The sequence below is a fragment of the Protopterus annectens genome, chromosome 1.part2, assembly GCF_019279795.1.
Source record: "Protopterus annectens isolate FY-2018-M chromosome 1.part2, PAN1.0, whole genome shotgun sequence".
Classification (NCBI taxonomy): Eukaryota; Metazoa; Chordata; order Ceratodontiformes; family Protopteridae; genus Protopterus; species Protopterus annectens.
In genome coordinates, this window is record NC_056727.1 from 659,607,866 (window position 1) to 659,635,704 (window position 27,839).

The window sequence follows — 27,839 nt, forward strand, 5'->3', positions numbered from 1 at the left end:
TCCTGTTCATCTCCATCTCCCAACAACAGACTCTGGTTCAAGTCCAAGGTACTACTGATTCTTCTAGTCATCTCTTGTGCTTTTCTCTGTCTCTTAAGCATGTTCCTTTGGAACATGAAAAAGGTATTATTGACAAAATCTCTGTATGAACCTTGCTGTCAGAAGAATGAGAAGCAGAGTCTCCTTCTGATTGCTGACTCACTTTTTGTTGAATAAACTTTTTATTTCCTCCTTAGCCTGTTCTACATACAAAAATGACTTCATCCTCCAGGGAAACACACTTTGAAGACAGCTGGATAAAGTATCTTAAACCTCACACCTACCTCATAACATTTCCTGATTGTTGGGATAAATTTCCTTCTTATGCCTGGTGTACAGTGAAGAGTTATTTTCTACAAACACTCTGCTGTCTCCAATTTATAATGCTTTGCCCTTCTGCCAAACTTTTGTAAGGATCAACTCTCTGCTGTTATGATTGCATCTTTACTAATATAGGTATTTTCTGCTTTCTCATGACCAGGTTTGGAGCATATGCTTGATGTGCCCTTTTAATTAATGGATTCTGCTGTGCATCACCAGTCCAGTTGCTTATTTTTTTATTTCATAAAATGAATACAGTCTGTTTCTTCCAGTTTCTCTGGCACAGCAGAAAATCTCAGGATTTCTCTGCATACTCTGTCTTCTAACTATTTTTAAACAGTTATTCTTGAGAAACCTCATATCCAGCCTGCTTTTTCTGCATGCAAACCTATGATTTTTGCAGTTTTTGAGTTCATCTGAATGGCTAGTTAAACCTTCTATTTTTTCCAGCCTTTTGCTGTTTGAATTGATATATTTCTTCAATGTTTCATTTATTGTAATCACCTCTGAGTACATTTAATTTATTTTTTCCTCTAAATTAATGGAAGTCATCACTTGAACCAAAGCTAAAATTTGAACAGCTTTTTGTTGAACAGTTATAGAATACTTCCTAGACAATGTTTTATCTTTCTCTTTTCATGGTTGATTTTCTTTCAAGTTTTCCAATTTTTTTTCTTTGCTGGCATCCAGGCAGTGTATTTAGTAGCCAGTAATTTTGAGTGTCACTCTTTTTTCTCAGTTTATATGTTTTCACAGTGGGAGAGTTGAAGTTATGCTGTTGATCAGTGTGCAGCCTCCTTGGAAGTCCTTCACCTAGTATTTCTAACAGAGTACTCTGCAGGGAATTTTTAAAGTGATTTGCCAATTTTTCTATATACACTGAGGCATTTGATGAGTCAAGTGTAGCAATGTATTTTCCAGTTTGCCCTTTCTTACTTTTTAGGGCTGTTTTAATAAAAAGCTTTTTGAACTTTTTATTAAAGTCCATCCCCCAAAAACTAGCTTTTCCATTTGTGATGTTACCAGAGAGTAAGGTGAGTAAAGTTCATAGACTTCAATGAGGAACCTTCTGACATGAGCCGTGGTGCATCCATTAAAATCTATAGATGCAAGAGATGCTACACCTATGCCCATGTCACTGATGTTAAACTTCCTTGTTTTTCTCAGTGACATCAATCCAAGAAAACTACAAATTTTAAAACTAATTTTACATAGGAATGGGATGACTAAAATGTTTCCTGATGGGGAAAATGATGTTTGGGAGTTTATGCACTGCATGCTGTAGTGCTATGGTACATTTAAAAAACATTAGCAAATCACTTTAAAATCTGTCAGCACATTGCACTCCCAAAACACATGTTCCCAGTTGCCTTTTTCTTGCCCATCCTAAATGTGTAAATGTCTTGTGTGTGATTACCATATTTCTCTCCTACTCATTAACTGCTTGAGTCCCTGTGAGGTAGCAGGTCCTGTGACAAATAACAAACTGGTGAGATTTCATAGTCTGTCAATTCCAGAATCTAGTTTAGCTAAAACACGGGAGATATTCTTAAATCATGATCTCAGTATTTTATTCCACTCTTTGGTTGGATTAAAGAGAGTAAAATGCACTTTGGGATGAAAAGTGTATTAGTTCTGGTTTAGGCACTTGGGCTTCAGGCCAGTTATTTTACATTAAGAAGGTTCGTGGTCTGCACTCTTGTGGGAGAAGAGGCTGGACTCTGCCCTTCTGAGCTGGGAATTTCTGGTTAAAGGTTTATAGTGCCTGAATATTTGAACTGTATCTTACTGAAATTGGTTCACCTTGTTTGCTCTAGCATAGACTAGATCCAGGCCTGCTGAATCTAGCTTTGTTTATATGCTTGTTGTTTGTTTGCTTGTTATTTCCCTGGAAGCTAATTCCACCTAATACGCAACTTCTCAGCACTTCTGTGGATCACTAGTGATATCTGCATTGCTTACTGTACTTATTTCCTTGTTTCACTTGAAAGAAAGTTACTGTTTGTCGTTTTTGCATTTAGTTACTTGTAACACATTGCACTCAAGTTACCTGGCACTTGCTCACTAAAGCAATTATATAAGTCAGCACTAAAAATTAAAAGCACTACACCCTCACTCCCCACTGGCCCTTGTTTTCAATTAAGGAATTCCCAATATTATTCTAGCATGTCCAAAGGTCAGTTGTCAATCTTCTCTCCGGTCCAGCTGGTGAATCTGGGAATCTTGAGGCAATGTTATAACTGCCTCATGTACACAGACAACCCTCTCCTCCTCCCACATAACACAAATACTTGCGAGAGATGCAGCTATTTAGCCAAACTGGAAGCTGAGCTCTCTCAACTCAGGACTGGCAAGACCAGACAGGAGGAGAAGGCAACTACACACACCACAAAACCAGCCTCACATAATGCTACCACTCCACTGAATCAAACACATAAACACATAAAGACATACTCAGAGGCTCTGAGTAAAAATTTACCTAAACAGCAGAGGCCTCCAAAGCAGACACCCAAACAACTGCTACCTCAAGACACCCCACAAGCAACACATAAACCACAAAAGCAGTGTGCAAAGCAGTCACAGCCCTTAAGGCCAAATACAACACCAAACATACTTGTCATAGGTGACTCCATAGTCAGACACACTGACGTCCCACTCACCAGGCTGAACAAGGAGAGGGTCACAGTAAGCTGCCTATCGGGCTAGAATCCGCCACATAACACAAGCACTCGGGTCACTCCATGGCAAGTACAAATATGACACAGTCATTGTCCATGCTGGTGTGAACGACCTGAGACGTACCTCCCTGGACTACATGAAAAGAGACATAGAGGAGCTCTCTGATTATGTAGCCCAGGCAGGTATGACCCTAACCCTGAGCAGTATCCTTCCTTCACCAAGAATGATGCCACAATATAGAGACAAGATGATCAGCTTTAACAATTGGCTTAATGTCTGGTGTCATTCAAAGGGGATCCAGTGTCTGTCTGCCTGGGATGACATGCTTGACAAGCCACGCTGCTTCAAGGGACGGCTTGCACCTGTCACCCTGGGATTCCGGATATTGGCTAAGGCTCTTGCCACCCCATAGTGCCTTTTTTAGGCAAGGCTCAAATTCTAAACCTACCACCCTAGAAAACAAAAATGGGAAGAAACTGAGGGTAACGCTGCTCAATGCCAGAAGTCTAAATCTCAAAATGCACGCACTCGAGGCCCTTCTCAGTATGGAGAACATTGATGTCTGTGCTGTAACTGAAACCTGGTTCAAGGCTCCTGAGAGCACCCGGCACTATTAGGTTTTACCTCATATCATGCGTTCCGGCCCCAAAACCCGGACCACACCACAAAAGGAGGGGTGTATCCATATTCATAAAGGATACCCACACCTCCAGGTTGGTGGCAACGCCTAAGCATCGGAAACCATCCAGGTGCAACTAACCATAGGCAAAACTGCTCTACAAATTGTAGCATGCTACAGGCCACCCTCTCAAACTCAGGAACCCCACACAGCCTTCCTGAAGACACTGGAGGATATAAATGTATCTCCAAACACCATCATATTGGGTGACTTCAACTACCCGAATATAGACTGGGAACATTACTCAAGCCCTAACTTTCTAGCCCAACGGTTCCTGGAGTTCATAAATTCAAATGCCATGGAACAGCTAGTCACTGTTCCCACGAGAGGAGAAAATATACTAGATCTCATTGTCACAAACATGGGGACAAAATGCTCCACACCGAAGTATATCCCTCATTGGTGAGATCTGATCATAAACTAATCTCACTGGAAATCCACATCCCCCCACCCCAAACAAAAAGACCATAGTGAAGAACTTCTCTAAAGCAAACTTCACACTACTCAAGACTGGTGTGGTATCCTTCAAGGCCCCTGAGCCAGTGGAAACCACAACCCAAGCTGCGGAAGCCCTTACAAATGCCTTCTATGAACACCTCCAGGACTGCATGGATCAGGCAATCCCAAATAAAACCAAGACTCTTTCCACAAAGGGCAAGCGTCCAGTCTGGTGGACCCCAGCCATTAACAAACTTTACAATAAGAGGAGAAAGCTATTACATGATAGAACAAAATCCATAAAAGGGAAGTCACCCTGATCATTATTAGTAAAAAATACGAGCACTCATAAAATCAACTAAGGCCAATTTTGAGAGAAAAATTGCCATGGATTCAAAGGACAATCATAAGGCCTTTTTCAGCTATGTTAGGAACCTGGGTGGAAACTCCCAGATATGCTCAGAATTAGTCCAAAATGATACAAAAATCACTGAACCCACAGACATTGCCAACATACTGGCAGACAGGTTCAGTGCAAACTTCACCCCTCTCCCCTAAAGGAGAGATAACTATCCCAGCCGAGTGTAGCCTCCCGGACATCTCAAATGCGCAGGTGAAAGCTGCTCTCTCTAAAGCTAAAAACACAGCATCAATGGGACGGATGGTGTCCCCGGCTGTGTGCTACACGAGCTAAATGAGGAATTAAACCCGCACATAAGGCAGCTGTTTAATCTCAGCCTTACCACAGGATACGTGCCCAAGGAGTGGCGTACGGCAACTGTTGTCCCACTCCACAAAGGCGGCACCTCTATGGACCCTGGTAATTACCGCCCCATAAGCTTAACAAGTCTAGTCTGCAAAGCTATGGAGAGGATCATAATGGAGCTCATAAACAAAGATATAGGGGACTTGCAGACATTGGACCCGACCCAGTTTGGCTTTGTCAAGGGAAGATCATGCCTTTTGAACTTGGTCGACTTCTTCGAAACAGTCACCAAGGCCATTGATGAGGGAAAGGCAGTCCATACAGCCTACCTTGACCTTGCAAAGGCTTTCGACACAATACCCCACTCGGGTATTGTAGAAAAACTTACCAGCTTAAATGTAAACCCATATGTCACAAGATGGGTTGCAAACTGGCTTAAGGACAGAACCCACAGGGTTAGAGTTGCTGGCGCTGTGTCAGACTCCAAGCCGGTCACAAGTGGTGTCCCACAGGGCTCGGTCCTTGGCCCCTATTGTTTGGCATCTACTTCTCAGAAGTACAGGCCAACATAGGAGGACTTTGGCTGACAAAGTTTGCAGGCGACTGCAAACTGGGCCATAGTGGAAAGTGCATCAGACACGGATATCCTTCAGAAGGGACTCACGGAAACAGATAGCTGGTGCCAGAGCCATGGCCTGAAGTTAAACGCCAAAAATGTATAGTCATACCCTTCGGGAAAAACAAGGTAACCCCAAGCTACCATATAGGTGGCAATCCACTAAGCACAGAAGAGGTTATCAGGGACCTGGGGACCCAGGTTGACAGTGGCCTTTCTTTTGACACTCACATTGCTAAAGTGGTTAGAAAGACCTTCTACATTGCCCACCTGATCATGAAGGGATTCACATCCAGATCTAGTGAGGTTATTGTTCCCTGTACTCTTCACTTATCAGACCAATGATCGAGTACAATGCCCCATTCGGGATGTATCTCACCCGACATCTGCAGCAATTGGAGTGACCCCAAAAGTTCCTCACCAAAAGGATAAAGGGACTCCAAAATCTGTCATATGCTGCCAGATTGAAGAAACTCCAGCTCTATTCAGTCGCATACCGTCTGCTCAGAGGTGACATGTGCCTGACATACAAGGCCATGTCCAACCCGTAATTAATGGACATGCTCCACCTCAAAAAATCCAAATCCACCAAAACCACTAGAGCAAGCGACTTAAACCTTAGCACGGATATAAATAGGACGTGCTGGAGGGATAGATTTATCACTCAGAGACTCCCTATGCTGTGGAATAAAATCCCGGTCCATGTGAGGCAGAGCACCTCGCTGACTCTGTTCAAGAGAAATCTAGACCTGTGGATGGGAGATCGTAGGTTTACCCTGGGAATCATCTCTGTGTCACTGCTGGACAGAGGCACAACAAACTAATGGGCACAGTATTTTTTCATATAAGGGGTGGCGTAAGCCACAAACATTTGGGCTAGGCTTATAAATGCCTTAGGGCAGATAGCCTAGTATAAACCTATGAACCTATGAACCTATGAACCTAAAAAAATGATAATTTTGACAGCATTGTCATTTAACTGTTAGTCACCTTATAAACTCTTGAAATAAAATTACTCCCTTGATTTTATAGGTTCATAGGTTCGTAGGTGTGTACTAGGGCAATGGCCCTGGAGCCTTTACAAGCCTAGCCCATAGGATTACCCTGGCATCGTGCCACCCGACTTTAGTTCCCAGTGCCTCTATCGAGTAGAGCCACTGGAGTGATCCCCGGGGTGAAATTTCTATTTCCCATCCACTCATCAGGATTTCTCTTGAAGAGGGCCAGTGAGGTGCTCTGTTTGACATGTATGGGAAGTCTATTCCGTAGCATGGGCAGTCTCTGGGCTATGAACCTGTCCCTCCAGCACATTCTGTTGATTGTGGTAATGAGGTTGAGGTCTTTGGAGCGTGTGGTGCGGTGGGATTGGGATTTCTTTAGATATAGCATTTCTAATAGAGCTGGGTCAGACATGGCTTTGTAAGACAAGCAGAGATCACCTCTGAGTAGGCGATATGAGACAGAGAATAGTTGGAGTTTTTTGAGTCTGTCCATATAGGACAAGTGTTTAAGGCCTAGGATCCTCTTTAAGAGGTACTTTTGCGGCCTCTCCAGTTGTTGCAGGTGTCTAGTATGGTACATGCCAAATGGAGCATTGTATTCGATGATTGGCCTAATGAGGGAAAAGTAGAGGGAGACAATGACCTCTTTCTTCCTGGATGCAAAACCCTTAGTAATGAGATGTGCTACATAGAAGGACATTCTGACCACAGTGGCAATGTCTTGGTCAAAAGAGTGGTTGCTGTCAACCTATGTTCCCAGATCTCTTATAACGCCCTCTGTGTTCAGTGGACTACCATCAATGTGGCAATTCATGGGAACTGGGTTTTTCCCAAACGGGATGACGACACATTTATTTGGGATTGAGCTTAAGGTCATGGTTCTGACACCAGTCGTTGGTCTCAGTAAGGCCTTTCTGTAGGATGTCAACATCACTTGAGGAGTTAATAATGGCTCCCAACTTGCAATCATCTGTGAACTTTGTGAGCCAGAGTACCTTCATGTTGGCCTGGACTTCTGAGAAGTAGATACCAAACAGATGAGGACCCAAGACTGATCCCTGTGGGACTCCACTCATGACTGGTCGGCAGTCTGACTTGGAGTCAGCTACTTTCACACTGTGGGTTCTATTTGTGAGCCAGTTTGCAACCCACCTAGTGATATAGGGGTTGATGCCTGGCTTAGTGAGTTTTTCTATGATTCCTGAGTGGGGAATGGTATCAAAGGCCTTGGCCAGATCAAGGTAGGCTTTATGAACCACCATGTCTTCATCCACAGCTCTGGTGACTGACTCAAAGAAGTTGACCAAGTTGAGCAGGCATGATCTGCCCTTCACAAAACCAAACTGTGTGGGATCTAGAGTTTGGAGGTTCCCTATATCCTTGTTTATTAGGTCCATGATGATGCGTTCCATAGCTTTGTATATCAGACTTGTCAGGCTAATGGGGCAATAGTTCCCAGGGTCTGTAGTCACTGCTCCTTTGTGGAGAGGGATGGCTACAGCAGTGCGCCATTCGGCAGAAACAAAGCCTGAGGTGAGGGTGTGATTGAACAGAGCATACAGGTGAACTGCCAGTTCACTATGTAGATCATGTAGAACACAGACAGGGATATTGTCATGTCCCATAGAAGCTGTATTCTTGGCCTTGGACAGTGCTGTTTTAACCTGTGCAGCAGTAATACTGAGTGTCTGGCAATCTACTGGTATTGTGATTGGTCCTTTGGGGGGGGGTAAAGTTGGCACTGAATCTGTTGGCCAGTATATTGGCAGTATCTGTTGGCTTGGTATAGGCGGTACCATTGTGCAGTAACTCGGAGAAAATCTGGGTATTGCATGGAAATTCTTTGCATAACTATAGAAGGCCTTGTGGTTCTCTTTACTATCTGCTGCAATTCTGTTTTCATAGCTACCTTTAGAGGATTTGATGAGGGATCTCAACTTTTTGTTGAGGCTGATAAGGGAGTTTTTCGAGTCTTGAGACTTCACCTTATTCCGCATCAGTTTCCTCCTCCTGTTGTAAAGTTTGTTTATGGCACCACCAGATTGGCTTCCTTTTTTTGGAGGAGAGCATCTTGGTTCTATTGCGTATGGCGAGATCCATGCATTTGTGTACGTGTGGGTTAGTTCTTTGAATATTACTACTACATTTTGGGTAAACCACATTTAACTGACATTAAGTTCCAACTATGACCTTGTTTCGACCACGTTGCTACTAAATACTTCTGGTTCATAACTGCAGCCCATCATTTGGCAATAAACTTAGATCTTCAGAGAAAATTCACAGTCTTTTTCAGGCTGTTGACGACAGAAATATTTTACATGCTTGAAATTCTGAAGACAAAGTAAAATCTAGGGCATTGGGATTTCAATTGTTTTGGCCCTCATCTTTGATAACCTATTCTCATGACATTAAGAAAGTAACTGATACTATATTTTTGCTAAAAAATTTAAATACAGCCTTGCATCAGCAGTTACTTGGTGTGACTGTTCTATTTAATTTGAAGACATGACTTCTTCTATGCTGTCAACCTGCCTCTTGCAGAACCCAGAATGCTTTGGATAGACCTATTTCATAGATTAAATAATTCTTCTATATATTGTTAACTTCTACCAGCTAACACATAGGTGTCTTGTAAAGAGTACTACTGAAAGAATATGGGCAACCCCACATGCACACACACACACACACACACACACACACACACACACACACACACACACACACACACACACACACACACACACACAATCATTTAGTAAAACATTGAACATTCACACATTTACACCAGTCTCATGACAGCATAATGTAATGTAATGCATGGCTAAATAACTAACTCATGCATTCCCACTGGAGACAGAGCCTTCCATCCCCCCTCAACTGAAAAAGGCTACTTATAAAGACTACACACTTTACAGAGAAGTGCAGATCCCTTCCTAGTCCTTTTCACAGCGTACACCATTTTGCTACCCATTTCTGTCAATATTGAAATCAAATGTACTTCCTAGACTGGCAAATTGAGCACAATTCCATAAATATCCCCTGCTCTCGATAATTACACTACTTGTTTCATTTTATGACTGTATCACAACACGATAGTCCCCTAACCCTCTTTCTTTCTTTCTTTCCTACTTTATTCTATTATTTCCATAAATATGACTCTTTTCTTCCATTCCACTCTGTTTCCTTTCTCTGCCCATTCTTATAACATGTCAACATTGCTAGCTTAGTAAAACTCATGTAATTTGTAATTTTTTATGTATGATATATTGTGTTTGTGTAACCTTGTTATAACTTTTGTACTACATATGCATGGCTTATAAATAAATAAATACATGCATACATGCATACACAGATAAACTAACATAGTTAACAATGTGTCTTGTTTTAAATCCCAGGCTAGCATGTATTATTCCACAGTGGGTTTGTAGAAATCTTGCAGTGTTGGTTAAACTACTTGTGTTCAGATTTTCTGCTGTGACAAACATATCCATGATTTCCACTAAAAGTATTAATGAATTATGTCTCTTTGCCTGACTGTATAACTGTAAGCTAACCTGAACTGCAGGACTTAAGTGATAACGGTATGCAATACATGGTATTTTACTGAAGGCGCTACATATTTTGTGTGTACAGTGCACTTACTATTTGATGTTGTCACACGGCCTCGATCTTAGCTGTATATAGTTCAGGTGGATCAACCCAATAACTGTGTGAATAAATTGATGATTGAATTACAGATTGCCACTAGCAGATAAATGCAGTCTCCATGTGGTCTGTCTTTTGACATCACCATTGACTGTGTCCATTTGAATTTTTCCAGCACCTCTGTAATCTCCTCAGTGTTTTGTAATATTTCAATGTATGCATGGCAATAACATCCACATAATCCAAAAATAAATTCCCATCTCTAAGAAGAATGCAGTCCAAAAGCATCTAGAAAGGAGTAGGTGCAATTTTAATGAAATTAATGTTTTCCTAAACTCACATAAGCATAACAGTGTATGATGATGGTTGTTCTTCTTGCAGGAGTCAGATGTAAGAACCTGTAACCTGTCATGATACTGACATCCAAATATAAATCTTCTTCTACTTATTAAAGTGTCTTGGCTGTCCTGGGTTGTCTAAGTAATGACTCTGTGGAAAGGTTTAGCTTCTTGTAGGCTATACTGTTGACTACCAGCACTGTTAGATATCATTACAAACAATAAACCACAGACTAACGGACTACTTTCTGACTTACAGTTATAGCATCTTCTAGAGCTCTTATATTGTGGTTTGTTCTTGAGCTCTTCTGGTGCAAGGTAGGAAGTCTGATTTATTGCTGTTTGTATTTCTGCAAGTGTAGGTGTTCATCATATTTAATGTAGCCATAATTTGTCCAAGACCACTCTTTTAGCCGCTTCCTGATGTTATCTACCTGGATGGTTGTTAGCTCAGCCATAAAATTTCCAGATCTATTCTCTTCAAACAGGTTTACTAGGGATTGCTGTTTGTTCCCTTCTCTAAGTCACTTTGTATTGTGATGATTAAATCTTACTGTAGTATCTTGCAGGCTCAGTCATGTTAATGTAGTACACAGCATCATTCTATAATGTGATGACTAAATCTTACTCTAGTATCATGCAGGCTCAGCCATGTTAATGTAGTACACAGCATCATTCTGTATTGTGAGGCCTAAATCTTACTCTAGTATCATGCAGGCTCAGCCATGTTAATGTAGTACACAGCGTCATTCTGTATTGTGAGGCCTAAATCCTACTCTAGTATCATCCAGGCTCAGTCATGTTAATGTAGTACACAGCGTCATTCTGTAATGTGAGGACTAAATCTTACTCTAGTATCATGCAGGCTCAGTTATGTTACTGTAATACACAATGTCATTCTGCATTGTGAGGATTAAATCTTACTCTAGTATCATGCAGGCTCAGTCATGTTAATGTAGTACACAGCGTCATTCTGTAATGTGAGGAATAAATCTTACTCTAGTATCATGCAGGCTCAGTCATGTTAATGTAGTACACAGTGTCATTTTGCATTGTTAGGACTAAGGTCCACACTGTAATGATAGGGCTCATTTACATTGATGTGGTACATGGAGTCACTCTGTACTCTCAGAGCTAAGGCCTGCTCTATCATGATTAGACTTGGTCACGTTAATGTGGTGTATAGAGTTAGTCCATATTGTGGCATGTAAGCCTCACTCTATCATGGTAGGACTGACTCAGTCATGTTAATATGGTACATAGAGTCAGTCTGCATTGTGAGAAATAAGTCTTCTCCAATTGTGGTAGGACACAGTCATGTTAATGTGATACATAAAGTCACACTGAATTATGAGGACAAAGTTTTGCCTTATAATAGGACTTAGTCATGCTTATGTGGTACAGACAGAAGCGGCCTTAGGTCAACTGGCGCCCTAGGCAAAAGGGCTCCATGGCGCCCCCCCCACCACACCACCTGGTGCCCACATCCTGGTCTACGTATACCAAATAAATACTGGAAAAGTGCCCCTGCTAGAGCAGTGCCCTGGGTGGCCGCCTAGTTGGCCTATGCCTAAGGCCCGCTATAGGTACAGAAAGTTCTTTCTCCTACATGGATATTCCTTCACCCATCCCTCACTTTCCATACACAGAAAAGTGTCCTTTCCATGTTGCATGTGCTTTGTTCTAATGACAAGAGTTAAGTGCCATCACTGTCTTTCACAATAAGTAGACTTATGTTTTGGTGTTGTAATCCCATCAGACCTTTTTCTACGGCCATGTCTTGATGAGTTGTTTCTGTGCCATCTCCATGAATTCTCTGAACCTTGTTATTAGGCTTAAAACATATTTTACATGTGTTAACTCTTGAAAATCGTAGTTCTTGTTCTGTGCATCATTAAGCCAAAGCAAGGCTTGTAGTGTTTTGCAATCACCAGGCTAAATGTCTTACTTTCACTTTCTGTGACATTATATAACACTACAACATCCACAATTATTCTCTGGAAAGGTTCTCAGTGGTATACAGGGTTACCAAAAACACTTTGGCATGTTTGCTTAGCTTTAGTTATACAAATGTTCTTAGGTTTTACAGTACCCCACCCCATACTTTTCTACTGTAGACAAGATAAAATATGCACCATCTGTCTTTTTGTATGCATCATGCCTAAACAGCATCCCCCTCCAAAATATAATGTATAGGCTTGAAAACTATTTGTGTTGCCACCTTGAAACTACCAGATGATGAGCACATCATCCTCTGTGTCCTGTTCTGCTGTATATTCCCTGCCCAGCAATCAATTCTGTCAGTGAAATGACGCTCTTACTCTCTCTCTCTCTCTCTTCATCAGTCTCTCCCTCCCTCGCACCTCTTGAGATCCTTAAGCCATACTGAATAATTGCATCACATCCTGCAAGTCTTCCTTATCAGTAAGTGGAGCTTAATATTAATGGCATTAACTAGCTTCCTCCATACTGCCCATTCTCAGCTTGTAGGTGGGGCCCAAGGTTATTATTTGTTAGCAAGCTCTTTTGTCCATTGTAGCCACATTTTCTTGAGTAGCTGGACCTGAGATTACCATAGACTATCAGTTCTGTCCTGATAGTAGCCCCTGCCTTAGCCTGTGAGACTGGGAGCCAGCAGTTAGTAGATTATTACTGAACTACTTTTAGAAATACATTTATTACCCCAAGACTGATATAGCGACAAATACATGTTCTGTTGTTAAGGTAATTAACCGTAAATGCATTTGATAAATTTTCTCTGTCAATCCCACTTTCTTTTCTGTGTGGCTACTGTCCTGGCTGAAGAAGCTGTAGGCTATCAGTATATGGAATACTAGACCTCTGACTTCTTCAGTAATGGTGAACTATCTTGACAGGTGTTGCACCATATTCTGATTTCACTAAGGACACGACAGCTATACTGTCACACTAGCATTGTGTCATGACCTCATTACTAATATAGGATGAAAATTGTGATTAGATTTAAGTGGAAGCACTACCCCTATCACCTCCTCCATCAGGTTTTTGTCAGAAATCAGTTGTTTGATGGCAACTACATCTTAAATTCTTCATCTGATTTTAAAGTAGTATTTCTCTTCTAAGCCCGTAACTCTACTCTATGACTGGTGATGTCTGCTCTTACTGTAAAGACAGTGGCATTTTGGACTCCCCCACGGAGATGGAGAACACCTTCTAATGTGAAATATGATTGACCATTTGAGTACTCTTCAGCATATTAAGCTGTATCTTTAGAAGTGGACATTTAACCTACCACCCAGAGATCCATTCCATCAGAATTTAGAACCACCATGTTTTTGTCATGAGATTATATTATTTCAGGATATCATTAACTGTTGTACATCATTGGTTATAGTCCCACTATGTATGTCTGTGTGTGTACATCTGTAAAAAATTCCATGACTGTCTTCTGATTTTTTTCCTTTTGGTCCCTGTTTTTTTTTTTTCTTATAATCTTTATGGCTCATCTCAAACTAGTTTACCAACTGTCATACTTTTATTTGTTATTTATTTGAAAAATATCTGGTTCCGCTTTAGTTTTCCTGCAGTAACATTTACTTGTTCTCTGGTATACCTCATGTTGTTATTCAGATGCTTTTTGTACTGCCTCATTCAACAAGTAAACAAATTTGATTTATTTAATATTTGGCAGCTTTAATATACATTCCCATCATACTTGTGCACTTGCCTCTTTCTGGACTTTGTAGTTTGCATATGGTGCCTAGGGGGTCTATATTATAAAGTAGAACAATTAAAATGTCTACTTACCTTTAATCGACCCGTATTTATCGAAGCTGCACAACACTGAACGGCCAAAACAACGATTTATTTCTAAGGGAAAGCAATCGGTAGCCCAACCACATACACCACATTAAAACAGACAGTATAAAAGTAGGGGGCTTCACCCGCCACACCCCCTGATGTGGGGGGCTGTGGCCCCCACACTCCCCCTATCTAAATATACTAACTCCGAGATCGCACTACAGTCAGGAAAAGGGCAGATTTAAAAGAATGGCCAACAGATTTCTTTCCCTTAGAAAGAAATCAATGATTTGACCATTCAATGATGTGCAGCTTCAACAAATATGGGTCGACTAAAGGTGAGTCAACATTCTGCTTCTTCGCGTAAATGATGTAGACCCGGTGCCTGGTGCTTATGAACTGTTCATTACTTCTGTTGTGTGGTGTCCACTGTATATGACCTGCCTGCATGCTGACATGGAAATAAGTACGTTTTGGAAAACATAGCACTGGCAGGGTGTCCCAACATTTTTCTGTTACTGTAGTCTTGCAGTGGTGAGCTCCAGGTATCCCGTGATGTATTTAACTTTCTGCTGTATGACAAACTAACAATGATAGAAGGGTTGGCTGTTCCCCAACCTCCTGTTTACTTTCAGTGCTGCAGTAAACCTGTATTTCCATTTACACTGTGGATATGTATATTTGGAAATTATTTGTTTGTGATTAATGCTGAGGGTAAGGAATGAACTGATTCTGTAAGTATGAAGCTTTACTCTTCTGCCTCAGTACTGAACCACATAGCATTTTTCGTATGCTTCCAGATACTGGAGCAGCATATACGTCTGCTCTCACTGCTTTCAGAGTGCGATTTGCCCTCAAAGTAAATGTGATTTTTTAGAGGCATACATTCCAACAAAAGTAGGAATGGCAGGTTATAACAGTCATTCAGTATGTGTCGTCTCTGTATGAAATGCTGTCAAGAAGAAGAAATGTTGAGATACCAACTGCTGAAAAGGCCTATAGTTACCAGATTTATGAGTACCTGTTACTCAAGCCTGGCCTAGCTTCAGGAAAAGCAGTACAAACTGTACTTAGCTTGAAATGTCGCAGCACAGTTATGAAGCTGAAGAACTTTGTGCAGCTTTCAGTATATAAGCTGCATGTGTAAAGTCAACAGATGGACTCATGTAAAGGAGCTAATGCCTGTAAACCAGAGGGACACAGGACCACACAGAGAGGTGATCAGGAGAAAATACTACTGTGATTCAAGTAGTCACCTGGCTAATTCACCATATTGTCCATCTTTAAAAAGAATACATAAAGCTTGTAGAAAACTTGGACATTTAACTAAAGTTTACTTTTATGACTATAAAGCTGATAGTAAAGAAAATGAAGCTCTATGGCGTCCTGTTTTGTAAATCACTAGCACTATTCCTTTAACAAATAAAACGTTTTTTACTGTTGCAGTGGGAACTGCGTCAGGAACCCATTCCTTGAACTGATTGTGGATACTGGGTGGCCTATAATGCCATTGCTACTTGAGAATTTCTATAAAACTCAGTTTCTGATATGCTATTATAATGCAAATATATTTGTATGTTAAACATATCTTGTAGTTGGATTCATGGCAATACATGCACTGTATGAGGAATGTTCAATGCCAGCCATGCATTACGTGTAAAAGTTGGGTGTTTACTTGGCATGGACCTTAGCATATCACCCAATGTGTGCATTTCTGACAATAAAAGTCCATTCCTCTATTTTTAATGTTATTTTATTTTGTGTTTGTTTACTGGGGTAGTACACAGTTCATGTCTTCTAAACCTGCCTTTGGCTGTGTCACAAATTTTATACATAAAATTAAAGCACAACAAATCCTGTTGTTATTTCAGCAGAAACTTTGTCAACTGGTCCTTTCAATGAGTGATACTATATCACCTGAATTAAAGTCTTTGCTGGATGCTGACCTTATTCAGAAACTGGATGTGTCATCCTCAGTGACACCAGTTGTGTTAACTCAAAAGAAATATGGAGGTATCAGAATGTGTGTAGACCTTAGGGAACTTACTAAAGCTATTGTCATTGATAGTTACCTTATTCCACAAGTCAAGAAGTTTTCTCACAACTGACTGTCGTATTGTTTTCCACCACTGATTTTGCAAATGTTTACTATCAAGTTCCATCAAATGAGAAGAACAGCGACTTTACTGTGTTTATAACCCATAAGAGCCGGTAATACTGTTCAGGTACAAAAGAGTGCTACAAACTAGCAGCACTCTCAGCCTTTCAATAACTGATGACAGATATATTAGTCAGTTGAGCTAAGAACATCACATAAACACATGTATAATGATATTTATACATTTTCAGATTTATAGTCGTATTATTGTCATTTTTTTATGGTTTTAGTTTATTGTTTACAGACACATTTTATTACATTATTTCTTATTTTCAGACTGGCACTACACTGGATTTTGTTTCTTTGTTTTATGTGAGAGGATTTCAGATGACCTTTACTAATGTTGGTTTTTATTATTTCTTGGTCTTAAAATAAAACCTAAGAAGATAAAATTATTTAATGTAGTTCATTATTTTGTAGGCTGATATGTTCTTACTAAGCTTATGAGCAAGGAGACTATCAGGAAACCTAGCCAAGTTGCCCCATACTGATTGGAGACTATTAACGTACACCATTATGTTTTATTTTGTTTTGTGTGCTATATTTTAGTCTGTGCTGTATTGTTTACTTGCATCTTGTTTTTTATCACGTTTATATTAGATCTGCACAAAGGTGAGCCATCTACAGACCCGGGAAACTACAGACCCATAAGCCATGAAAATAATTATCATGGAAATGATCAGTAACAGACACTGGACCAAACCCAGTTTGATTTCACCAAGGGTAGGTCATGCCTACTTAACCTGGTGGACTTCTTTGAGAAGGTCACCAAAGCAATGGATGAAGATAAAATGGTTCACATGCTTATCTTGACCTGGCCAAGGCATTTGACACAGTACCCCAGTGAAGAAACTGAAAACACTGTCATCTGTCTTAGCATGTCTGGTAGGAGATTTGTGCATATTCTTACATTAACTTGTATTGTATGCCAGCATGCCTGATAGTGAAAATGTAAATGAGTTTTAAAATGTTGAGTATTTTTCTGTTTAAATAGAATGTTTGAATGTTTGAAGAACCTGTCACTGCTTTAATACAGTTCTAACTGTGCATGTTTGAGAGGGATATTCTAAAGCACTGTGGAGAATCCGCTGAGCAGTGAGTGATGTCAATGGAATGCTCATTGTTGCTAGGAGATTATTTAAACAGCTGATTGACAGAAAAAAGAACTTTTTTTACAGCTGACTGTTATATTTTGAAATTAGACAGTTGCAACAGCAATTTATCACTTACTGAGCAGTCAGTAGACACCAAGAAAATGGAACTCACCAAAGAAACTGTAACCTTGCTTTGGCCTTGCTATTATATCTTAGAGTAGATCAGGGAAGATATTTATTTAGTTAGATCATAAACGTTTACTTATTAAGATTGAGTTTTTCTTGAATAATGGATTGCTATCCTGCAGTTTGAGTTACATTTCCAGTGAATGAATTCTAATGTTTTTTGAGAGTTATTGATTTTCAATTTTGTAATAATTTTTACTTATCATTAAATATTTTCATTAATTTATTGTTATTATTATTATTTTTATTATTATTATTACCATCATAGTATTTTTTCATTACTTTACATTGTGGCTGGAAACATGTGCTTTTCTTTAGATATTAGAGTGTGCTTCTACCTGTTTGATACTCCCCAGGTCACCCTGAGGCCTGGCTGTTCTGGTCATAGCTATCATTTAATTTGATAATTAATTTTCATATTTGGACATCCCAGTTAAAGGATGTGAAGACCCTCTGATTGGTGGCAGCATTTCTGTATTTATTTTGGGAAAGAGACAGCTGTAAAGCTGTGTCAGGCTTTCTCAGAAGTATTTGTATGTGTGAGACTTTGAGTGTGAGTGTATCATAGATCTTAAACTGGGGCACTTTGCTCTGAAGTGTGTAATAAGAAAAATACATTTGTGTGGACAGAGGTATGTAGTCCAGTTACAGAAAATTAGAGCATGTTCCTTTTGTGCTCTTAGGAGAAAATTGTGAGATATTACTTTTGTTTAAGTGACTGGAATGTTGGAATCAGTAGTGAGGATTGAAGCTCTTTAGTTACTGACCTAGAACAGTAAGGGACATGATTTAATTGTTGGCATTCCAGTGGGATATAGCCAGACATCACAACCCCATTCAGGCATTATTGACAAACTCAAGAGGTTAAGTACAAACCCATGTGTCACCCAGTGGATAGCCAAATGGCTCACAGGCAGGACCTAGGAAGTTAAAACTGGGGAGTCCACTTCTACAAAGAGGCCAGTCATAAGTGGAGTCCCTTAGGGATCAGTCCTCAGACCACTCCTGTTTGGTATTTACTTCCCTGAAGTCAAACCCAATGTAAATGGTCTCTGGCTGACTACATTTGCAGATGATTGCAAATTAGGAGCTACCATTGAATCCCACACTGACACAAATGTTTTCCAGAAAGGGCTGACACAGACAAACAACTGGTGTCAGAGCCATGGACTAAAACTAAATGTCAAGAAATGCAGAATAGTGTCCTTTGGGAAGTCATCCACCCCTGGTAACTATCATATTGTCAATGCACCCCACCCCTTAGAGTTGACTCAGTAGTCAGGGACTTGTGATCATACATAGGCAGTGATCTAGCCTTTGGCTGTCATATGTCTACATAGTGAAGAAATCATTCTATATTATGCAACTTATAAACAAAGGTATGGCATCTAGGTTCAAAGAAGTCATTGTTCCACTGTATTCAGCATTAATCAGACCTATCATTGAGTACAATGCCCCAATTGGTATATAGCTAACCAGGCATATCCAAAAATTGGAACATCCACAGAAGTTCCTCACTAAAAGAATACAGGGTGTGATGAAAGGAGATACTGCCAGCCCAGCTAGCTAGAATTTTGTAAATAATTATATGTCATTAGTGAATATCGAAAAGATTTATATAGGATGCTTGTGTTACAAATGCATTAGAACTGTATGTCGTGTATATCAAGGTGCTTGTACAGATGTGTGTGTTGAAAAGGGTATTTGCAAAATGCTTGTGTTTAAAATGGATCCACAGTGTTCCCTACTGCAAAAGAACAGAAATGTACATGCACTATTGTAACTGTTTAAATGTATATATTTTAACAGTGGAAACTGGGATACAGGAGGTTAACCTCAGTCTAGTAAATTTTAGCAAAACAATTGAAATTAAATTACTTTATGGCTAGGCCATAAAAGATGGTATCTTTCAGTTTTCAATGCAGCAAGAGACACAATGTCTGTACTAGGAAACTTTCTGTATTGTCTTTAGGGTGAATTAATTATTAGTCTTGAAAGCATGAAGGAATGCAATTGTTTTATTACTTCCACCATCTGCCAGAGATCTGAGGAGAAGCCCCTGTCTGTATATTTTTACAGGTAGATGCTAAATACTACCAGCTGCCATCAGTAGTTGTTTTGGGTCTGAGAACTAGCAGTCAGATGACAAGAAATGATGTAATTCTGCAAACTACCCCATCAGTAACATTTTAGATATTAATTTGAGAAGTATCTTAGTGAGACAGAGCATTCTGCATTCTGTCTTGGACCTGACAACGACTAGAATAGCCATTCACCACATCTGCCTTGCACTATTAGTAAGTCCTTAGGTTATAGTAATTCTCTTAGATTCAGTCAGGAATATAGTGAAGTTTAGTTTAGATATTTGTCTTTATTTGTGACAGTCCTGCAATGTTGTTTCAAATATTTTCTGTGATTTTTTTCAACTCTGATGTCACTGTGAATATATATTTTGTGTTGTCTTGCTCTTTTATTATTAAATAGTAAATATGCTTAAACCTTTCATTGTAGCCGATCCGTGTAGAGATATTTAAGTTTTGAGAATACTTGCATATTTATTTGGTGGCACTGTGTGGGCCACTCCTAATAGCCTTCCTTTTAGTCAAACTCCCATTTATATTAGTATTAATATTACACAGTAAAATTGGACACACTTTGTTAAGAGCCTTAAAGTAGCTGATAATGGGTTCTGGTGGCAGTGATAACTACGTTATAGCCTGAGCAGAAGGGGGCATAGCTAGTAAACATGTGCCAGACTTTCCCAGGTAAATGTGCATATGTGTGTGTTTGTGTGTAAAACAAATCTTCAAGAGTGTGTTTGTCAGCTACTTGGGCAGGCACACAAAGCACTGGTTGGACAGAGAAAGTGTTGGAGGACTTGGCTTGGAACCCTGTCTAAGGACTCAACTCTATAACTGTGCCTGTGGGGAGTCTTACTGGGGATTTGGAGGAAGAGGGAGAAACCAGCCCTGGACTGACTGTGGTCTCTGTGTGCTCTTAAGGGAAATTGCACTTGATGCAGAGAGCTACATCTGGAAATACTGTGTGTGTAATTGTTATCCTCCCAGTGAATGTCCCTCACTTTTGCCAGTGGTGAAGATTGAGGTTCCTTGGTTACTGGTCTAGTGGTGAGGCATCACACAGGGTATAAGTGGCATGTCTATACAGACTGCCTCAAGGCCCTATCCCTTTATTCTGTCTCCTACAGACTGTTGATGGGAGATCTATGCCTGGCATACAATGCATTGTCAAACCCCAGAACTCCTGCATATCTGTAAAATAAACAACACCAGAATTACCCATTCCAAAGATTTAAACCTTGCCTATGATATCAAAAGGACCTTCTGGAAAGACAGGTAAGTATCCCAGAGACTATGCCTTCTCTGGAACAGACTCCACATTCATGTGAAGCAGAGTTTCTCCCTAACCCAATTCAAGTGTAACTTGGACAGTTGGATGGGGAAGAGTAAATTCATCCCTGGTTTGGCACCTATGGCTCTAATGGACACAGGCAGCCTGTAAAGGGGTCACCTCCCATGCCCCTGCTTGTAAATGTTTCACCTCCTAAGCCCCTGCCTACACTTATTAAGGGTACCAGAACTTGTCAGAGATTTTGGATGCATGGCTAGGCTTGAAAAGGCCCTTGGGGTTTTTGGCTTAGTAGATACCTATGAACCTAATGGGCCTACATGAAGCTGGATCTGATGGGTCTTTACCATCTTTAGGTATTACATCCACCACTGCTTTTCTTCCAGAATGTTGGTGCTTCTCCTTCTTTTGGAATCCTGTTAAACAAAACATTCCAGAGCCTTATCAGTTTCTTCCTTCCTAGTTTCCAGACTTCTACAGGAATACCATCTATTCTTGCAGACTTTCCTCTAGATTGGTTATTCATCACCATTTTTATCTCAGCTCCTCCTAACCTAACTGTTAGTAAGTGAGCCCCACCTACCTCTAACCTTGGCATATTTAATTCTTCCATAAACTTTTTCTAGATTTTCACATTCCTCTGCTTTATATAGATTATCATAACATTTCCGAAATATTTCTAAGACATCTACAGGATCTCTGGTTATTTTCCTTGTTATAGTCTCCCTAAGCTTGGTAATAACCCTTTTTACTTTCTGTTGCCTGAGCCATTCTGCTAAAAGTTTTTGTGCTCTGGAGTTACTTTCAAAAAAACAGTTGCTTAACAGCAATCTTTCTAAACTCATGCATACTATCGAGGTAGTCCCTTACTTTTTCTTCAGTACAATGCAATTGCTCCTCTTCTTGTTCCCCTTATTCTGCAATACTTCAACCTTTGTCAGTGCCTATAAATAATTCTTGTTACTTCTTAACCATATCTCTTTTTCTTTTATTGGTTGACCAAGCAAAATGCTCCTCCAACTCGCCCAAATCACAAAAAAACACTGCTTCAGGGTGAAGAACCAGACGCCATGAATTCCACCAGCATTTATTATAATGTACTAAGCATTTTCATCCCTAAATAACATTATAATGGACTTTAGCAAAGTATATTTCATAGGTTACACAGTAACTGTTTTTATACTTGAAATGGCCAGTCGCAATCAATCTTATTTCCATATCATTAATATTAATATTACATATATAGTTAATAAACACATGTCAAGAAACAACAAACAATATTAATAATAAATAGTAATATTTCAACCTTGCACTTAAAATATATTTAGACAAAAACTTATTTAAAGTAATCAAATATATTAAATATAACTATGTGCGATCTATAAACACAATAAATATATAAATATGTAATATGAAGCTATAAATGTATTCCTGACATCACACTTGTACTAAATAACAGAAGAACTTCCACATGTAAAACTCCACAAATGAAAATATATATATATATATATATATCTATATGAATGTAAAAAATCAAAAGTGTTTATATGTATATATAAAACACTGTATGTATGAGTATGCTCCATAAGTATATAATTTACCACATTGATAAATGGTGACATAAAATATTCTCTTAAATTTTATGTGATCTAATTTTTAATAGTCTCTTCAAAGACAGACTGTCATTAAGACCTGGTGGGTTATAATAATCTAATTTGCCAGACCAGTTCTTTGTATTCTAATAGGTTTTCAATATCCCCACCTCTTAGGTCAAAATACACATTGTCAATGATAATTAAAAAAAGCTGTAACCTAGAAAATATACTCTGATAAAGTCCATTTTAATGTTATTTAGGGACATAAGTGCTTAGTATATTATAATAAACTTTGGTGGAATTCATTATATCAGGTTCTTCATCTTAAAACATTGTTCTTTTTTTTTTATTTCCACCTTATTTTTAAAATCCACCTTAATGGTATCCCACGCCTTAGCTATATATTCTGAAGAAATTACTATCTTCAATAATAACTGTAAAATAATCTCCACTACCCATTCCCTAATTTCCTGTCCTTTTAGCAGCTAGGTGGGGAAATGCCAGAGTCTCATTTTTATTTCATTACCTTGCATTTTTATTGTATTATTATTGTCATGTGATCTGAAATAGTTATTGGGATGCGTATCAAAACTTTCAATTAAATACATATGTTCCTGTGAAATATAATTTCTGTCTGTCCTAGCCCAGTTTTTAACTATTACTATTGAATTCACATCTTCCACATCAAATATTTTCATACATTTCTTCAAAAATCTACCCAGTTTTGTTATATTTTCTCTTCTAGGTCATCTAGATACAGCCTTGCTGTTGCAAATCAAATTCAATTTCCCAGCTATATGTAATATTCCCTGCTGAAAGCTGATGATTTCTACAGGAATTTCCTTAAACTCCATCATAGCAGTTTTAGATGGAATTTAAATACATGTCAGTATAATCCTCCTCACTTGCCCATAGTCCCCTATTACTACAAATCTATCATTGTTATCTTTTTTCCTTTTCTATTACTATTGGAGCTCCTCTTGCAATTAATATAAGTACTCCTCTTTTTCTTTGTTTCAGATATTCTACTGAATAACCATTCTGAAATCTTTTCTTTATCAAATTCATATGCTCGGTTCTTTCCAAATGTGTGTTTGCACTCTACATGTTTTAATACAGTTCACTACTCTTTGTTTTTTGTATATGCCAATGAACCATTCACATTAACAGATAATATGGAAAGTGTTGCCATTATGATGAAAAGCTATTATTCCCACCTGTTATGTATAACATTTTTTTAAATGTCTAGTTTCATCTTTTATGTTACATGCATGCAATAATGTTTGGCAAATTGTTCTTTTATACAGTTGTTCCTTGACATATCCATTTGAACCTATGCCACATCTTACAAACCTTTTTGTTTTAATGAAAACTAAAACAAATACACCTCCAGAAGACCCTCCAAACCTATTAACTTTATGCTAACACACAAAACTATTTACATCTTCAAATGATTAAGTTTAACCCCCCAGTAGGAAGCATTGCTCCAGATTGGCAACCGCACTCACAAGCTTGAATTAACCTATAATGAGTGTTATCTGTGCTAGGATGTATGTATGAAATAGCCTGTGCTTCTACTTCCACTAAGTGCTGTATATTTTTGTCTTATCTTAATTGCTCTCCCAAATCAACAAAACAACTTAAATGCTTTCAGAAAACATTTTCTCCTAGCCATTAAAAGAAGAGCATTTTCTTTTTATTGCCCTTATCAGATTGTCTCCATAGAAACATGAGAACCAGATGCACAGTTGCCTTCTACTATACATATTACACTGTAAATATTTATGTGCTAGAGGGAAACGCTATTCAGTATTTATTATTATATTCAGTGTTCTTTTATTTATTTGCTTCACTTTAAATTTTGTCATTAAATCAAGACAATGGCCTTAATGCAGTCATTCCCTATGCAAAAATAACAAAAGGCATATAAGTTTTACTTATATCATGGTGTTTTGTCCAGGATTTCTTCTGTTTTGTACATCTTAGTGCCTACATTTCTTAAAACTGAACAAGGAGAAAGAAAGAAAGAAAGAATAGGGGCACCTGTTTACTTTAATATCCCTACAACATACAAAATTAACTGAAAAAGCTTTACTTTAAAGCATGCAGTATAGCCATGTATTTTAAGAATACTAGTAAGAACAAAATTTTGTTTTACTTACAGTTAACTGTTACATTCCTGTTCCCCTCACCTTACTGTTCTTTCAGACATTAATGACACGAAGTAGGGTATATTATAATAAACTTTGGTGGAATTCATTATATCAGGTTCTTCACCTTAAAACAGTGTTCTTTTTTTTTTATTTCCACCTTATTTTTAAAATCCACCTTAATGGTATCCCACGCCTTAGCTATATATTCTGAAGAAATTACTATCTTCAATAATAACTGTAAAATAATCTCCACTACCCATTCCCTAATTTCCTGTCCTTTTAGCAGCTAGGTGGGGAAATGCCAGAGTCTCATTTTTATTTCATTACCTTGCATTTTTATTGTATTATTATTGTCATGTGATCTGAAATAGTTATTGGGATGCGTATCAAAACTTTCAATTAAATACATATGTTCCTGTGAAATATAATTTCTGTCTGTCCTAGCCCAGTTTTTAACTATTACTATTGAATTCACATCTTCCACATCAAATATTTTCATACATTTCTTCAAAAATCTACCCAGTTTTGTTATATTTTCTCTTCTAGGTCATCTAGATACAGCCTTGCTGTTGCAAATCAAATTCAATTTCCCAGCTATATGTAATATTCCCTGCTGAAAGCTGATGATTTCTACAGGAATTTCCTTAAACTCCATCGTAGCAGTTTTAGATGGAATTTAAATACATGTCAGTATAATCCTCCTCACTTGCCCATAGTCCCCTATTACTACAAATCTATCATTGTTATCTTTTTTCCTTTTCTATTACTATTGGAGCTCCTCTTGCAATTAATATAAGTACTCCTCTTTTTCTTTGTTTCAGATATTCTGCTGAATAACCATTCTGAAATCCTTTCTTTATCAAATTCATATGCTCGGTTCTTTCCAAATGTGTGTTTGCACTCTACATTTTTTAATACAGTTCACTACTCTTTCTTTTTTGTATATGCCAATGCACCATTCACATTAACAGATAATATGGAAAGTGCTGCCATTATGATGAAAAGCTATTATTCCCACCTGTTATGTATAACATTTTTTTAAATGTCTAGTTTCATCTTTTATGTTACAGGCATGCAATAATGTTTGGCAGATTGTTCTTTTATACAGTTGTTCCTTGACATATCCATTTGAACCTATGCCACATCTTACAAAACTTTTTGTTTTAATGAAAACTAAAACAAATACACCTCCAGAAGACCCTCCAAACCTATTAACTTTATGCTAACACAAAACTATTTACATCTTCAAATAATTAAGTTTAACCCCCCAGTAGGAAGCATTGTTCCAGAATGGCAACCGCACTCACAAGCTTGAATTAACCTATAATGACTGTTATCTGTGCTAGGATGTATGTATGAAATAGCCTGTGCTTCTACTTCCACTAAGTGCTATATATTTTTGTCTTATCTTTATTCCTCTCCCAAATCAACAAAACAACTTAAATGCCTTCAGAAAACATTATCTCCTAGCCATTAAAAGAAGAGCATTTTCTTTTTATTGCCCTTATCAGATTGTCTCCATAGAAACATGAGAACCAGATGCACAGTTGCCTTCTACTACACATATTACACTGTAAATATTTATGTGCTAGAGGGAAACGCTATTCAGTATTTATTATATTCAGTGTTCTTTTATTTATTTGCTTCCCTTTAAATTTTGTTATTAAATCAAGACAATGGCCTTAATGCAGTCATTCCCTATGCAAAAATAACAAAAGGCATATCAGTTTTACTTATATCATGGTGTTTTGTCCAGGATTTCTTCTGTTTTGTACATCTTAGTGCCTACATTTCTTAAAACTGAACAAGGAGAAAGAAAGAAAGAAAGAATAGGGGCACCTGTTTACTTTAATATCCCTACAACATACAAAATTAACTGAAAAAGCTTTACTTTAAAGCATGCAGTATAGCCATGTATTTTAAGAATACTAGTAAGAACAAAATTTTGTTTTACTTACAGTTAACTGTTACATTCCTGTTCCCCTCACCTTACTGTTCTTTCAGACATTAATGACACGAAGTAGGGTACATGCTTTGGAGTCCCCTACAAGTTTAATAAAGTGAAAAAAAGTCCAATATTTCTAGGTTTTCCTCTTCCATCATACTTCACAAATGTAATTAATACTTTGTAATCTTACATTTATTCATCAATTTCCAAGTTGCTAGTTTTCTTCCTGTTGATCTTCATCTTCCATATCCTGTCACTGGGTGATTTTCAATGTACTCCTGGTTCTACTAATCAACTCTTGTGCTTTCTTCTGTCTCTCAAGCATTTTCCTTTGGAACACTGGAAAAGGTTTCACTGGCATAGTCTCTCTATGGGCTTTATTATCAGAAGAGAAAGAAGCAGAATCCCCTTCTGTTTCATAACTCACTTTTTGTTGGACAAACTTTTGTATTTCCTCCTTAGCATGTTCTACATTAAAGACTGAATATAACCCTCAAGGAAAAATATTCTGATAACTGGATACAGCAGCTTGGATCTCACACCTGATTCTCAGCATTCCTTGACTGATGGAATAAATTTAATCCTCTTCTGCTTGGTGCACAGTGAATAATCATTTCTTCAAATAATCTGTTGTTTCCTTCTTTGTTCTTCTGCCACCGTTTTGTCAGAACTAACTCTTTTGACTGGTAGGATTGCATCTTTATTATTAAAGGTCTGGGTTGCTTTTTTATGGCCAGGTTTGGAGCATACAAATAATTTACTCTTTTAATTAACACCCCCTGCTGTGGAATAGCAGTCCAGTTGCTTATTTGTGCTTTCATACAATTAAAACAGTCTGTTCCTTCCAGTTCCTCTGGTACAGCAGAAAATCTCAGGTTTTCCCTACATGCTGTGTCCTCTAATTCTACCATTTTTTGAAACATCTCTTTTAAGCAGTCTCACACTCAACTAGCTTTTTCTTTATGGCGACCTCAAATTTTTGCAGTTTTATCAGCTTCTTCTGTTTTTTGCAGTCTTTTGTTATTTAAGTTGATAAACTCCTTCGATGTTTCATTTATTTTAATCACCTCTGACCACATTTGACTTATTTTTTT